This window comes from Cervus elaphus, chromosome 18, assembly GCF_910594005.1.
Source record: "Cervus elaphus chromosome 18, mCerEla1.1, whole genome shotgun sequence".
NCBI lineage: Eukaryota > Metazoa > Chordata > Mammalia > Artiodactyla > Cervidae > Cervus > Cervus elaphus.
The window spans coordinates 119,847,390-119,863,355 of NC_057832.1; the positions used below are offsets into that span (position 1 = coordinate 119,847,390).

General features: G+C 47.2%; 1 long non-coding RNA gene across 1 annotated transcript in view; it reads left to right on the forward strand.

The window, feature by feature from the left end:
- Window positions 1–5,458: 5,458 nt before the first annotated feature.
- LOC122674854 overlaps window positions 5,459–15,966 on the forward strand; it is a 36,121-nt gene continuing 25,613 nt past the window's right edge. The window contains exon 1 of the long non-coding RNA XR_006335061.1: window positions 5,459–5,609. This is a non-coding gene — a long non-coding RNA (uncharacterized LOC122674854). The remainder of the gene's footprint in view (window positions 5,610–15,966) is intronic.

The following is a 15,966-nucleotide window of genomic DNA, read 5'->3' on the forward strand; positions in this document are numbered from 1 at the left end:
TATCCATTCATCTACTGTTGGACTCTTAGGCTGTTTCCACGGCTTGGCTATTGGAAATAATGCCGCAATGATAATATGGGTACAGGTATGTTTTCGAGATAGTGATTAAAACTGTTCTTCCCCAATAAATACCCAGAAGTAGAACCGCTAGATTATACAGCAGTTCTATTTTTAAGTTTTTGAGAAATCTCCATACTGTTTTCCATAGTGGCTGCACAAATTTACATCCTACCAGAGTCACTTTTCTCCACATCCTCACCAACACTTACCATTGTCTTTTGTTTCTTTTGCTATCTATTTATTTGCTGCATGGGGTCTTAGCTGCGGCTCACAGGACCTTTGACCTTCATTGTGACATGCTGGATCTTTAGTTGCAGCATGTGAACTCTTAGTTGCAACATGTGGGATCTAATTCCCAGAACAGGAATCGAGCCTGGGCCCTCTGAACTGAGAGCAAGCAGTCTTAGCCTCTGGACCACCAGGGAAGTCCCTGTCTCTTTGATAATAGACAGGTGGGAGGTGATAGCCCATTATGATTTTCTCTTTTAAATTTTTATTGGAGTATAGTTGATTTACAATGTTGTGTTAGTTTTAGGTGTACAGCAAAGTGTATCAGTTATATGTATACATTTATCGATTTTAACATTATTTTCCCATATAGGCCATTATATTTAGTAAGGTTCCCTATGCTATACAAAAGGTGCTTATCAGATATCTACTGTATGTATAGCAGTGAATGAGCAGTGACTTATCTATTTTATATATAACAGTGAGTATATGTCAGTCCCAGTCTCCCAATTTATCCCTCCCCTCCCCATTCTGATTTACATTTCTCTGATGATTAGTGTTGTTGAACACCTTTTCATGTACTCAAATGTTGGCGTTTTTATGTCTTCTTGGAAAAAAATGTTCAGATTTTCTGTCCATTTTTAAATTACATTGTTTGTTTTTTGCTTTTGAGTTGTGTGAGCTTTTCTTTGAAATTTAGTCTGTATTCAGATGTTCAGCATCACATCACAGAGGTCCATCCATAGAGACTGAGGTGTTAATGTCACAGTTTGAAATGATGCTTTCCTATTTCTGTGCAAATGTTTATTTTGCCCTATACGATGATAGGCACTAAGTAGTAGAGAATGAGAATATCATCAATGATTTGAAATATAGAACTAGTAATACAACATTTATTCAGAGAAAATATTGTTTGTTTCATTTTACTCCATTTTCTATTATATTACAAATTCATTAGATATAATTGCTTTTCTCCTCCCGCCGACATTTTATTTTCTGTGTTGTCTTTTCACTTGGTTTATTTCAAACCCCTAAGCAACCAATTCATTTTTTTTGCCCATGATTTCTACTTCTCCATCAGTTTAATGGGCTCTCATTACAACAAGTAATTAATATTCTTTGCCGGTTGTCTCTGGCTTCTTGAAATGCCTGCTCAACCTTATTCTTTTCCATCTTGGGTGAGTTTTGGTTTTTTTTTTCCCCCTGGCAGTTTTAGAAACATGATTCTCTATTTTCTCCCCAAGATCTGGATTTCCTTCTCATAAATTACATTTCTCCTCTTTTGGAAGTTTGCCGGTGGTTCAGTGGTTAGGACTCTGTACTTTCACTGTTAAGGGCCTGGGTTCTATCCCTGGTCTGGAAACTAAGATCCCACAAACCAAGTGGCCAAAAAAAAAAAATTTTTTTTTTCCCACCCCCAATTTTTTTTTTCTTAAATTTCTCTTCTTTCTTCCACTCTCTTCTGATCTCTTCAGCATTTTATTTTCATAAAGTTTTTCTTCTACTGAACTCTCTTATTTTGAACTTAACGAAATAATGGGTTTCTAGAAGTGCTGAGAGTCCAAAATTTTCTTCATTCTTCATAGTAAACTGTGGAGAGTTCTAGAAGTAAATGTAGCCATTTATATTTCAAGTAAGAGTGGGGGACGTTTGGATTCAGTATCCCAACTTGAACATGTATTCCGTGCCAACTCAGTGTTAGGAACTATCCAGATACCAAGAATTAACTTGGCCAACAGGCAAGGAATCTCAATCAGGCAAACTTGTCCTTTAGAGATATTAGAAAGTAGACGGAAGATAACTAGAAAAGACAAGAGTCACATGCATCTCTTGCTACAGCCACTGACTCATGACACTGGGTAGATGATCAGCCTACGGAGTGAGTGAATGAAGGAAGTTGTTTTGAAACCTCCTGGATGGTGTGGGGCTGTGTAAACACCCAACTCCCATCCCTTGGCTACAGGCAGAGGAACTGAATGCCTCCTCACCTTCCTTGGAATCCACCAGCACACTCCTCAAAGGGAACCTGGCTCCTCAGAGGGACTGGCACTCTGGCCAGTCTCAAAGCCCTCTCAGAGCCGCCCGGCAGGCAGAGACCTGCTGATCTACTCGACAGGCTCCGCCTCCCCATCCCAGGGGTCAGATCTCTGCCCCCTCCAACTCTCTCCCCTTCCTTCCCTTGAGACTATTTCCTCCTATCAGTCTCTTGCATGAAAATCCTGTCTTGGCATCAATTTAGCAGAGGACCTGATCTGGTCCTCTGTAAGAAATGTAAGATTACCTTGAAATCTAGATGTGTCCTCCTGAGTGAATGACCTTCCTCTTCTCAAAAGTCACTCAAGGAGAGATAACTTCAGTTTATAACCAACTACCTCACCAGCCCTCCCCACCCTCACAGCCACTCCCTACACCACTCCCTAAGGGAACAGCAGTCCACACCTCACACCTCCCCCACTTCACCTAACCAGACACACCCCTTCCTCATTTGTAAGTATTAATATTCATCTCTTTGAGGCAAGTAAGCTTATCTTTTGAATATACTATCCCTTTCTTCTCTTACTAACGCATTATTACTACATTAATAATAAAATATCTTGCATAAAAACAGCGTTTGTTTCCTGAGCCCTTTATTGGAGAAGGAAATGGCAGCCCACTCCAGTATTCTTGCCTGGAGAACTCCATGGACAGAGGAGCCTGGTGGGCTACAGTCTGTGGGGTCGCAAAGAGCTGGACACAACTGAGTGACTAACACTGAGCCCTTTATAGAGACATTACCTCATCTGATCCACATAGACACTGAGAGAGTAGCCAGGACCAATATGATCAGACCCACTTCATAGACGCAGAAACTGAGACCCAAACTAATCTTCGGGGTGTGTGTGGGGGGGTGGGGGTCAGTTTCCAAGTCTGCCCAGTGAAGGCTTGAACCCTATGACATCTAAGTCCTCTTCCACTTGTAAAATGGTACGATTTCCATCATTTGTCTGAAGTCACAAAGCTAGTGGTTAGTGGTGGATTAGTGATCTGAGATGAAGATGAATTTTCTCCCACACAGCCTTGCCTTTGCTGACAACAGCAGTGGCTACCATTTGTTAGCTGGCCCTGTTTGCCTGGCCCTGAGCTACTTACTTACAGGAGTACTGCAGACGCCTATCAGCACCCCAGTATCTAAAATTAAGTAGACTTCAGTTCTACACTCACTTATCAGGAAGTGACCCCACCCTTGCTTTAAGGATATGCTCTGGTTGGCTGGTTAGTTTAACCTGATCAAGGCTTTCCATTCTCCTGGCCAGTCACTGGTTGAAGGCCCGGGCCAAGGGGTCCAAGCAGAGTGAACTGGAGGATTCTGGTCTAGAATGCAGGATGGGAAGTGCACTGTCCCCTAGTGAACCTAAATTAGGAACTACTGGCGTTATGGCACCAGCAGCCTCTTTGTGCCCTGAGGGGAAGCCGTGGGACTGCCCTTTGGGCTGACAGTTTCCATGAGATGTCTGTATCTCTAAAACTATGAGCAAACAACAGAGGCAAAGAACGATGAGGACACAGAGAACCAGGGAGTTACTAAACTTGCCCAGACTCACACTGCCTGTTTGGGGCGCTTAGGACTAGATTTCATCTTTCCAGCAACCTACCCGGGGTTCTCCGGGCCTAAGCAGGTAGAGGATGCAACCCTGTGCAGGGGTCCAGAGCGCTCACTGCTGAGCGGAACCCCAGCAGTACGTCTGAGGGAGACCAAGGAAGGGGAAACTAGAAGGGGCGTCTTCCTATTTTGCTTTCCTGCCTAAGGTTGAACCCAGGACAGGGCCCCAGCTGCCCAGCAGAGCCTCATGGCAACACTGACTCCTTCCCTTAGGCCAAGCAAAGCGCCTCTGAGACTGCCCTGGAGGAGGAAAGCGCTGCCAGCCAAGTATCCACCCACCTGGGGTCAGGGTGAGAGCAGGCAGCGAGCACACGGTGTGACAGCTGGAGAAGAGGGGGGCAAGTGGGTGGCCTGGGGGCCAAAGGCCTTGTCTCTCACTCTCCTTGTCAGAGAACAGCCAGAAATAAAGCACACAAAGACAGAATAGTGACCAACAGAAGAGCCATTTTCCAGCTCACTCACTTATAGGTGTGTCTATACAACTCTGGTGGAACCAGACGAGAAGGACAGTCTGGTTAGCTCACTTAACCACAGCTAATGTTCCCTTCGTGTTTATTCATCAAGGATCTAGAGTGCCCTACTTTGCGCCCTGGAGATACAGCTCTGGAAAAACAATAAAAAGGCACCTGTGTCCAGGGGGCCAGACAGGAAAATAAACAAGATGATTCCAGACCACGCTCATACTCTGAAGGAAGTAACAGGGTGATACGGCAGTAACTGATCACGCTACACACAGGGTGAGAAGTACCTCCCGGGGTGATGTGAGGAAACAGCAGCGAGTGCAAAGGCCCTGTGGCAAGAAGTCACTGTTCTAGGGGTGCAGTAACCAGAGGCAGGAGAGGCAGCCAGGATCCTCTAAGGCAGAACCTTGGAGGCCACTGAAGGAGCTTTGTGAAGACCCTCTGTGACAGGTGGAACAGGGGTTAGACGCACCAGTCTGATGGAATCTCTTCATGCAGCGCTGGAGTCTGACCTGGGTTTTAAGTTCGATATCAACCGCCCTCTTTCATAAGCTTGGGAAAGCTACCGGAGTGTCCTCATTTGAATAATCAAGGGCTCTCCTGCAGGAAAGGAAAAGACTTGTGTGGGGATTTGCTCCAACCCTCAGCCCTTTCAGACAATTCATCCTTACAGACAAACGCAGACACTTAACAAAACTGGCACAAATTAAACACACACACACACACACACACACTCCTTAAACTGTCAGATAACCGTATTGCATAAACAACAGATATTAAGAGTAGATTCCTCAAGGAAAAACAACTGGTTATGTTGCTACTAATCAAGTTTGTCATTCTAGTCTCACATGGTCCTTTAAGAACTCAGTCTCGATCCCAGGGCTGGGTGGATCTGGGCGTTTCAGTTCATTTTCCGTTTCAAAGACGCAAAGCAATAACCATCTCAACGCTGCTATTTCTCTGTTTATCCCTGCCTCTCCCCTTTACGTTGAGTTCAGGGGAAGGCAGGGTGGGAGGGCAGTGAAGCCAGGGAGGGGACAAGGGAATGGAGGCGTGGGGCGGAGAAAGGGGGCGCGGTGAAAACCTGACGGACTGGACCCCGGGAGGAAACGTGGAGTTAGCAAGAGATTTCAGGAAAGAAAAGGAAAATGCGAAGTGACGCAAAGGAGGAAAGGGGCAGGAGGCGAGCGCGCGGGCAGCGCTGGACGCGGAGACCCAGGGTAGGCGGGGCAGGAGGGCGGGGTGCTCCCGGCTCGGGCTCCCGGACGACGGAAGCGACGCGGGGAGAAAGACATAGTGGAGATGTTAGATATTGAGAGGAGAAGAGGCGAGACAGGAGCGGAAAGGGGGCGGGAGGGACGCTGGTGACTGAGGACGCCCGCAGGAGCCGAGAGCTGAGACACCTTCCCGGACTCAGTTCCCCGAGAGTGGAGTGATGGGGGTTAAGGCAGCCTCAGAGGGGGCGGGGCGGCGGGCGCGAGGCCAATGGAAGGGCGAACCGGGGCGGAACGAGGCAGGGCCACGGGCGTGGAGCCAATGGGAGAACGGCTCGGCGTGGGGGCGGGGCGCCGGGGCCGCTCGAGGGCCAATGGGAAGGGAGTAGGGGCGGGGGCGGGGCCCCGGGCGAATGGGAATCCGAGCCAGGGGCGAAGGTGGTGCGCTCGCGGGGTGGAGGCGAGAGGACCAATGGGCGGCTGAGCCGCAGCGCGCCGTCGGCCGCCCGGCCCAGCGCCGGCGCTGGGGGAAGGGAGGGAGAGGGACCCGGAAGGCGGTGGGGGCGGGGAGACGGGCTGACAACCTGTCAAATCCACTTGGGGACGAACTAGGTCACGCGCCTCCTGGAGCCAGGGCACCCTCCCCCAGCCCCGCGAGGCCCGGCGGGTGGCCCCGCGGGGCCCGGCCTGGCTGCTTCCTCTTCCGGCTGGCGGTAGGGGCGGGGCGGCCGGCCGGGACACCTGCCTCCCTGGCTCCACGGCCTCCCGCGGCTCGCAGGAGCCTGTCCGCACGGTCGCTCCCTGACGAACCGGGCCCACCGCCGCGGCGCCTCAGTTGGAAACGTGTGTCTCCTGAGCGGGCGCGCCGAGTTGAGAACCCCGCCCCGCTCACCCCTCACGCCTCAGCCTCGCCGCCCTCACGGCGCCCGACCAAGGGGGCCGTGGACTCGTCCTGGCCGGGCCCGCGTTTGCGGAAGCAGCCGGCCGCGCACTACTTGGCGCGGAAGGACCCGCGGGCGGCGGAGGGATCCCGCGCGCACCGCTTCCAGAGCCGCCGCCGCCGCCGCCGCCGGGTCTCGCGGGCGACTGCGGGCTGCTGTGGGCACCCCGCCTGGCCCCGACGGGCCGCGCATGGAGCAGGCCCGGCGCCGCCGTCCTGAGCCTCGTTGCCTTTCGTCCCCGCTCACCGGTGTCCACCGGAGGGGCACCGGGCTCCCTTCGCTGGGCGGCGGGCAACACGAGCCGCGGGCTGACTGGGCTGCAGGCCGAGGACGGCGCTTTGTGTCCGGGCGGGTATAAGCAGGGACGCGCTCGCTGTCCCCCGTCCCGGCCCAGCTGGTCGGTCGGTCGTCCAGACGCTGCTCACCGCATCACCTGGACACGTAGGGCTTAGACTGTTCCCCGGCGAATGCAGTGAAATAAAAGCCTCACGTAGAAGTCAGCACTCGTCCCGGTCGGGGATCATAAACTGGCTCCAACATGATCGCGTAGGATTTAAGCCCCTGTGTGTCTCCTCCTTAGACCATAAGTCCACTTCTCTTCAACACGGATCCAGAAGAGAGCTAGATCCATCTTTTTTAAGGTCTTCAAAATGGATGTTGATGCACAGTCATAAGTAAGCAATACTTATGCTCATACGTTGAGTCCCTTCATGATATTCCTCGATGCCAGTTTTGCTGAGGAGTTTTGCATTGAATGGACAGAATGTCTTTGTTTTATTTTTACTACTTGGCCATTCAAATTCGGTTAATTTCTCCCCTAAACAAGGTGATGCATTGTTTGAACTGACGGTGACCAACTCCTCTACTCCTTTCCCAAACTATGTGAGCTAAGGGTGAAATGTAGATTAAAAACGTTAAAATTTGAACAGTAAATTTAAATTTTTGACAGTTATTTGAAGTGTTTCTCTGCAATATTACTGTGAAGTGGAACAAAGGGAAAAACATTTCCTTTTCATTCACATTTCTTTGAATAAATATTTCTTGAATATATACAGGCGTCGTGTGCTAACATTTGCATGTGTTTACAGGTGAAGCATTGTGTTCATTCTTTTTATTACTTTACCAAGTGCATATTTCATCAATAAAATAATTTTTTTCCCTTTAAAAGTTCAGCCGTGAATTAAACATATTAGCTAACACACTGGGGGAAAAGAAAACAACAACATACTATGTCATCAGTGTACAGAATTACACATGTACATTTTTGCATTTATCATGGTCACCAAGAAAGAAAACTATGGACAAAGTTAAACAAACAAACCAAAAAAAAAAAAAAACCCTTAAAACGAAAATGTCCTTTAAGTTCAACATACATGAGCTTGATCATTAATTAGGCTGAAGAAACATGGTATTTATTATTCTATAATAAAAGATAATAAAGGGTTGGTCAAGACGTCCAACCTTTACAAAATTAAAATCTGGGAATTCCCTGGTCCAGTGGTTAGGACTTAGAGCTTTCACTACAGGACTTCAGGTTCCATGCCTGGTGAGGGAACTAGGAACCTGCAAGCCACAAGTACAGCTAAAATAATTAATGAATGACTGAATGAAAAATAAGATAAAGTAAAAATTAACAATAAAAAGACCTCTTAGATTTCATTATTGTCTGAGGCGACTTAGCACATCACATTTTACAGTTAATATGCTCTGAGAAGGGGCTCTGCAAGTGGCACAGTGGTAAAGAATCCACCAGCCAGAGCAGGAGGCACACGCGACTCGGGTTCTAACCCTGGGTAGGGAAGATCCCCTAGAGTAGGCAACCGACTCCAATATTTTTGCCGGGAAAATTCCAAGGACAGAGGAGCTTGGCCGGCTCTATAGTCCATCAGGTCACAAAGCGTCGGACAAGACTGAGTGAGCAAGCACTAAGAAGACAATGAAACAATGTGTTTTTCTTCAACAAATGAACTACAAGATAGTCTACTGAAAATCGCCACTGAAAACATGAGAATGAAATTTACATCCTTATACAAAACTGGGGCTTCCCCGGTGGCTCAGCGGTAAAGAATCTGCCTGTAATGCAGGAGCCACAGAAGCCTCGGGTTTGATCCCTGGATCAGGAAGATCCCATGGAGGAGGAAATGGCAACCCACTCCAGTATTCTTGCCTGGGAAATCCCATGGACGGAGGAGCCTGGCGGGCTGCAGTCCCTGGCGTCGCGTTAGACATTACTGAAGCCACTTCTCACGGCACAGCACATACAAAACTTGCATGTTGCATTTAGGTGCTAGAACTAAGTGTCACATTAACAAGTAGAATTAGAGATTTTTAAGTTTAAACAAGTACAGCATTGAAACAATCATCTCACTGCTTTAGGGTATACTTTCTCTCCTATCATGGGATTCCCTGACAGTTCAGTTGGTAAAGAATCTGCCTGCAATGCAGGAGACTCAGGTTTGATTCCTGGGTCGGGAAGATCTGCTGGAGAAGGGATAGTCTACCCACTCCAATATTCTTGAGCTTCCCTTGTGGCTCGGCTGGTGATGAATCCGCCTGCAATGTGAGAGACCTGGATTTGATTTCTGGGTAGGGAAGATCCCCTGGAGAAGGAAAAGGCTACCCACTCCATGGCCTGGAGAAGTCCATGGTCTGTATAGTCCACAGGGTCACAAAGAGTCTGACACGACTGAGTCACTTTCACTTTCACTCCTTTAACAAAGGGTTAAAAACAGCATTTCTTAAAATGAGTATTTTAATAAGATGTGTCACACTTTTTAAAGTTCTAATTTCATAAGCAAGCTAACTCCTTCCATTTCTCTCCTCAAATATGAAAATTAGAAACATTCTGCCTTAATTATTTCTTCTGTTGTACCCCTTGCTAGCAAATCCTTTTGGAATAGATTGGGAAAATTAATTACCTTTATAAACGGAGTTACTGTTTCGCCTAAACACTGCATGTGTAATTCCCTCCTATATGGAGGATTTTTATAATTCCCTACCCAAATGTCTTGGAGCAGCTTTATTTCTCAGTTGGTAGTGGATTTCATGGGTTTCCCAGGTGACTCAGTGGGTAAAGAATCCACCTGCAAATGCAGGAAATGCTGGTTCAATTCCTGGATCAGGAAGATCCCCTGGAGGAGGGTATGGCACCCCATTCCAGTATTCTTGCCTGGAGAATCCCATGGACAGAGGAGTCTGGTGGGCTACAGTTCATGGGGTCACAAAGAGTCAGACATGAGTGAAGTGAACGAGCACTGAGTGCATTTCTTGGACCAGAGGAAAGAGTAGGGCAATCTCTTCTATTGAGGAGGAAGGTGCGTGGCTTTCCCACAGGGTAAAGACATCCTCTAGCCAGGTACAGATGTGAGGGCTGGACCAAAAAGAAGGCTGACTGAAAAACTGATGCTTTCGAATTGCGGTCCTGGAGAAGACTCTTTAGAGTCCCTTGGACTGCAAGGAGATCAAATCAGTAAATCCTAAAGGAAATCAACCCTGAATATGCATTGGAAGGACTGCTGCTGAAGCTGAAGCTCCAGTACTTTGGCCATCTGATGTGAAGAGCCGACTCATTGGAAAAGACCCTGATGCTGGGAAAGGTTGAGAGCAGGAGAAGGGGATGGCAGAGGATGAGATGGTTGGATGGTATCACTGACTCAGTGGACATGCATTTGAGCAAACTCCAGGAGATGGTGAAGGACAGGGGAGCCTGGTGTGCTGCGGTCCATGGGGTCGAAGAGAGTTGGACATAATTGAGCGACTGAAGAACAACAAAAGACGTCCTCAGGCCAGCTCAGCCTAGACTTTGTGGTTGGGAATTCAGCTCGGACCAAAAGAGGTAAAAGAGTCTATGAAACGGGAGCCAACACGCCTTGAGTTAAAGGTTGCAAACCTGTGGTCTCCAGAGGTGTTTTGCTTGCCTCTCAGGATATTTATAGATTTTAAAATTAGTGTCCCAAGATTTTTTAAACAATGGGAGATTTCAGATGAATATACAGAATTGTAGCTTCTCTTGAAAATTACTAATACGGCTCATTTCTTGCCTGGTTAGTGGTGCTCTGGCTGACTAGCCGCTTCCCTCTTCAGTCGGGGTATACATGCTATGGGCTTCCAGGGTGGTGCTAGTGGTAAAGAACCCGCCTGCCAGTGCAGGAGACGTAAGAAACGCGCGTTCAATCCCTGGGTTGCGAATATCCCGTGGAGGAAGGCATGAAAACCCACTCCAGTATTCTTGCCTGGAGAATCCCATGGACAGAGGAGCCTGGCGGCCTGTGGTCCATGGGGTCGCAAAGAGTCAGAGGTGACTGAAGCAACTTGGCACGTACACATATACATGCTACACCCTCGGCCTGGTGCGATCAGTTACTTTGGCTACTTGACCCCTGGAGGAATGAGTATTTGGAATACCTGCTCTAGGCATATAAAATTGTGAAAGTCTTCATCACAGGGTGAAGGTAGACTTAGGAAGAAGAGATGATCCTAGGTTTTTACTCTGAGTAAACATAATGAGCTCAGAAATGAAATGTCAGTGGAATTATATATGGCAACTAGTTGCATCTCATGATGCCCCTTATCAGGCCCCTGGCACAGGGCAATGTTGGGTTGTGTCAAGTTAAAATTTTAATTAAAAATTTAAATAGTTTGTTTGTGTGTGTGTGCTGTACTTTCTGCTTGCAGAGTCACTGCCTTGGTTCAAATGAATTTCACTGAAAGTCTTGGCTAGTAGAACCCAGGAACAGTAGTCAGTTACGAAAGTCTGTGCAAGAAGGGATCCCCCAAAGTCTACAGAATAATGATAATGACAACAATGCCTTGACATTACTGAGCAGTGACCATGTGCTGGGCATTGTTCTAAGTGTTTTATCTGATTTAGTTTTGGCCATGCCACATGGCTTTCAGGATCTTAGTTCCCCGATCAGAGATTGAACCCGGGCCCTCAGCAGTGGACACGTGGGGTCCTAACCACTGGACCAAAGAGAATTCATCATTCCTATATTTTAGTTTCCCATTTGCTGCCTCATCTTCCTTGTCCTCTTGAAGCTACCTTAAACCCTCTAAGACCCAGACATGAGGTGACTACTCTAGTTTCCTGTAGCTTCAGTTCAGTTCAGTTGCTCAGTCATGTCCGACTCTCTGCGACCCCATGGACTGCAGCACGCCAGGCCTCCCTGTCCATCACCAACTCCCGGACCTTACTCAAACTCATGTCCATCGAGTTGGTGATGCCATCCAACCATCTCATCCTCTGTCATCCCCTTCTCCTCTCACCTTCAATCTCTCCCAGATTCAGGGCTTTTTCCCAAGGAGTTGGTTCTTCGCATCAAGTGGTCAAAGTATTGGAGTTTCTTGCCCTGTCTTGGGGCTTTTCTTGTTATGGTCTGTGTGTCTTCCTGTCGACATCAGACCTGTCACCTCAGCAAGAAATATTCCTTTTCTAGGGCAGAGAGGAGGGAGAATCAGCCGAGACTGGGGCAACAGATGTGAAAGGAAGAGACAGAAATAAGATGGGTAGCACTAAGGATGTATAAAGCCACTGCCTGCTCTTTCTGACCATAATACCGCCATCATCAAAAGCAACAAGCCCAGTAAGACGGCAGCACACCAGAAGAGGCCCCAAGTTTGTGTGCAGGCGGATTGTGTTTCTGACGATTGCTGGGAGTGTGGAGGAGACCACATGGGCAGAGTTACACTCGGGTAGAGTCCAGATACACCACTGGGGGAAGAGCACACAGAATGCACTTTCATATAATGGAACATTTGTGAACATTTTAATAAGATGGCTCAATGCTGTATCAGATGAAGAAACAGCCAAAAATAAAATCATCTATAAAAACATATTGAGGGGAAGTCCCTGGCGGTTCAGCGGTTAGGGTTCTGTGCTTTCACTGCCAAGGGCCTGGGTTCAATCCCTCGTTGTGGAACTAAGTTCCTGCAGGTCTCAAGATGAGGCCAGGAGAAAACCACACACACACATTTTTAGGAGTTAAAATACTGTTTCAGATTTTTAATTGATTAAGGTGTTTTCTCAGGTTTTGCTGGTGGCTCAGTGGTAAAGGATCCACCTGCCAATGCAGGAGACATGAGTTCAGTCCCTGATCCGGGAAGATGCCACCTGTCGAGAGACAACTAATGCCACTACCATTGAGCCTGTGCTCTAGACTCTGGGAGCCACAACTACTGAGCCCACGTGCAGCAACTTCTGAAGTCCACGAGCCCCGGAGCCCTTGCTCCGAGACAAGAGAAGCCACTGCAATGAGGAGCCCATGCACTGCAGCTAGAGAGTGGCCCCTGCTCACTGCAACTAGAGAAAGTCTGAGTGGCAATGAAGACCCGGCACTGCCAAAAATAAATTAATAAAATTATACACACACACACACACACACATATATAATTCTATCTACATATTTAAAAGGCTAGAAGATGGGGAAGGAAATGGCAACCTGCTCCAGTATTCTTGCCTGGAAAAGTCCATGGGCAGAGGAGCCTGGCGGGCTGCAGTCGTGGGGTTACATGACTGAGCATATGTGCGTGAGGGTGCAGGGAGATGGGTTGGTAACAATAAACTGGTAGAACTAAAAAAAAAATAAAAGGCTAGAAGAAAGCTTGTCAAAATAGTAGTGGTCTGTGTGGGTTAGTGGCTCAGTCGTGTCCGACTCTGCGATCCCATGGACTGTAGCCTGCCAGGCTCCTCTGTCCAGGGGATTTTCCAGGCAAGTATACCAGAGTGGGTTGGAATTTCCTTCTCCAAGTAGTGGTCTGGATTTCGAGACAATTTTCTAGTGATCATAAAGTAGTTACATAAACAAAAGAAGATAAATAAGAACTAGGGGGGGAAGTTAAAAATCAAGCTGAGAAAAATGGACCTACTGAGCTTTAGTTCCATGAAAGAAACGAAAAATGATATCCTGCTTTGACAGAGGTTACCATCTCCAGATGTCAGAAGCGTTCTCCAGGCATCTCAGGGGACTGGGCCAGAAAGGACGGAGGGCTGAGCAGAATCTCCTCCCAGGGCTGGAGCAGAAACCTGCAGTACACGTCCACTGATGCCTCACCTGTGATGCCAGCTCTGAGCAGAGAAGAATGACACATAATGTGGCCCCCTACTGCAGCTCTTGGAGCCTGTTGGCCCCCAGTTCCTTTAAGAAGGATTCGTATGTGATCCAGAGCATCTGAGAAGTTATTCCAGCTTGCCAGTGTTGCCATAATGAGGTACCGCCAGTTGAGCGGCATAAACAGTAGAGGTTTATTTTCTCAGCATTCTGTAGGCTGGAAGACTGGGACCAAGGCACTGCAGGGCTTGTTTCATCTGTGGTCTCTCTCATTGACTTGTGGGTGATGGCCTTTTTGATGTGTCCACACATGACTGTCCCTCTGTATCTGTCTGAACCTCTTCTTAAAAGAACACCGCTCAGATTGGATTCAGTTCACTTCAGTCAGACCTGTCCGACTGACTCTGAGTGACCCCATGGACTGCCGCACGCCAGGTTTCCCTGTCCTTCACCAACTCCCAGAGCTTGCTCAAACTCATATCCATCCAGTCGGTGATGCCATCCAACCATCTCCTCCTCTGTCGGCGCCTTCTCCTCCCGCCTCAGTCTTCCCCAGCATCAGGGTCTTTTCCAGTGAGTCAGTTCTTCACATCCAGTGGCCAAAGTATTGGAGTTTTGGCTTCAGCATCAGTCCTTCCAATGAATATTCAGGATTGATTTCCTTTAGGATTGACTGGTTGGATCTCTTCGAGTCCAAGGGACTCTCAAGAGTCTTCTCCAACACCATGGTTCAAAAGCAACAATTCTTCAGTGCTCAGCTTTCTTTATAATCCAATGCTCACATCCATACATGACTACTGGAAACACCGTAGCTTTGACTAGATGAACCTTTGTTGGCAACTAATGTCTCTGTTTTTAAATATGCTGTCTAGGTTGGTCATAGCTTTTCTGCCAAGGAGCAAGCGTCTTTTCATTTCATGGCTGCAATCACCATCTGCAGTGATTTTGGAGCCAAAAAAAAAAAAAAAGTCTCTCACTGTCTCCATTGTTTCCCCATCTATTTGCCATGAAGTGGTGGGACCAGATGCCATGATCTTAGTTTTCTGAATGTTGAATTTTAAGCCAACTTTTTACTCTCCTCTTTCACTTTCATCAAGATGTTCTTTAGTTCTTCTTTGCTTTCTGCCATAAGTGTGGTGTCACCTGCATATCTGAGGTTATTGATATTTCTCCCAGCAATCTTAATTCCAGCTTGTGCTTCCTCCAGCCCAGCATTTCTCATGAAGTAGTCTGCATATAAATTAAATAAGCAGGGTGACAATACACAGCCTTGACATACTCCTTTCCCGATTTGGAACCACTCCATTGCTCCATGTCCAGTTCTAACTGTTGCTTCTTGACCTGCATACAGATTTTTCAGGAGGCAGTGCAGGTGGTCTGGTATTCCCATCTCTTCAAGGATTTTCCACAGTTTGCTGTGATCCACATAGTCAAAGGCTTTGGTGTAGTCAATAAAGCAGAAGTAGATATTTTTCTGGAACTCTCTTTGCTTTTTCGATGATCCAACAGATGTTGGCAATTTGATCTCTGGTTCCTCTGTCTTTTCTAAATTCAGTTTGAACATCTGGAAGTTCACCATTCAGGTACTGTTGAAGTTTGGCTTGGAGGATTTTGAGCATTCCTTTGCTAGCATGTGAGATGAGTGCAATTGTGTGGTAGTTTGAACATACTTTGGCATTGCCTTTCTCTGGGATTGGAATGAAAACTGATCTTTTCCAGTCCTGTGGCCACTGCTGAGTTTTCCAAATTGGCTGGCATATTGAGTGCAGCACTTTCACAGCATCATCTTTTAGGATTTGAAATCGCTCAACTGGAATTCCATCATCTCCACTAACTTTGTTTGTAGTGATGCTTCCTAAGGCCCAGTTGACTTCACATTCCAGGATATCTGGCTCTAGGTGAGTGATCACACCATCGTGGTTATCTGGGTGATGAAGATCTTTTTTGTACAGTTCTTCTGTGTATTCTTGTCACCTCTTCTTAATATCTTCTGCTTCTGTTAGGCCCATACCATTTCTGTCCTTTACTGTGTCCATCTTTGCGTGAAATATTCCCTTGGTATCTCTAATTTTCTTGAAGAGATCTCTAGCCTTTTCCATTCTATTGTTTCCCTCTATTTCTTTGCATTGGTCACTGAGGAAGGCTTTCTTATCTCTCCTTGCTATTCTTTGGAACTCTGGATTCAAATGGGTGTATCTTTTCTTTTCTCCTTTGCTTTTTGCTTCTCTTCTTTTCAGAGCTATTTGTAAGGCCTCCTCAAACAACCATTTTGATTTTTTTGCATTTCTTTTCCTTGGGGATGGTCTTGATCCCTGCCTCCTGTACAATGTCACGAACCTCCATCCATCATTCTTCAGGCACTCTGTCTATCAGATC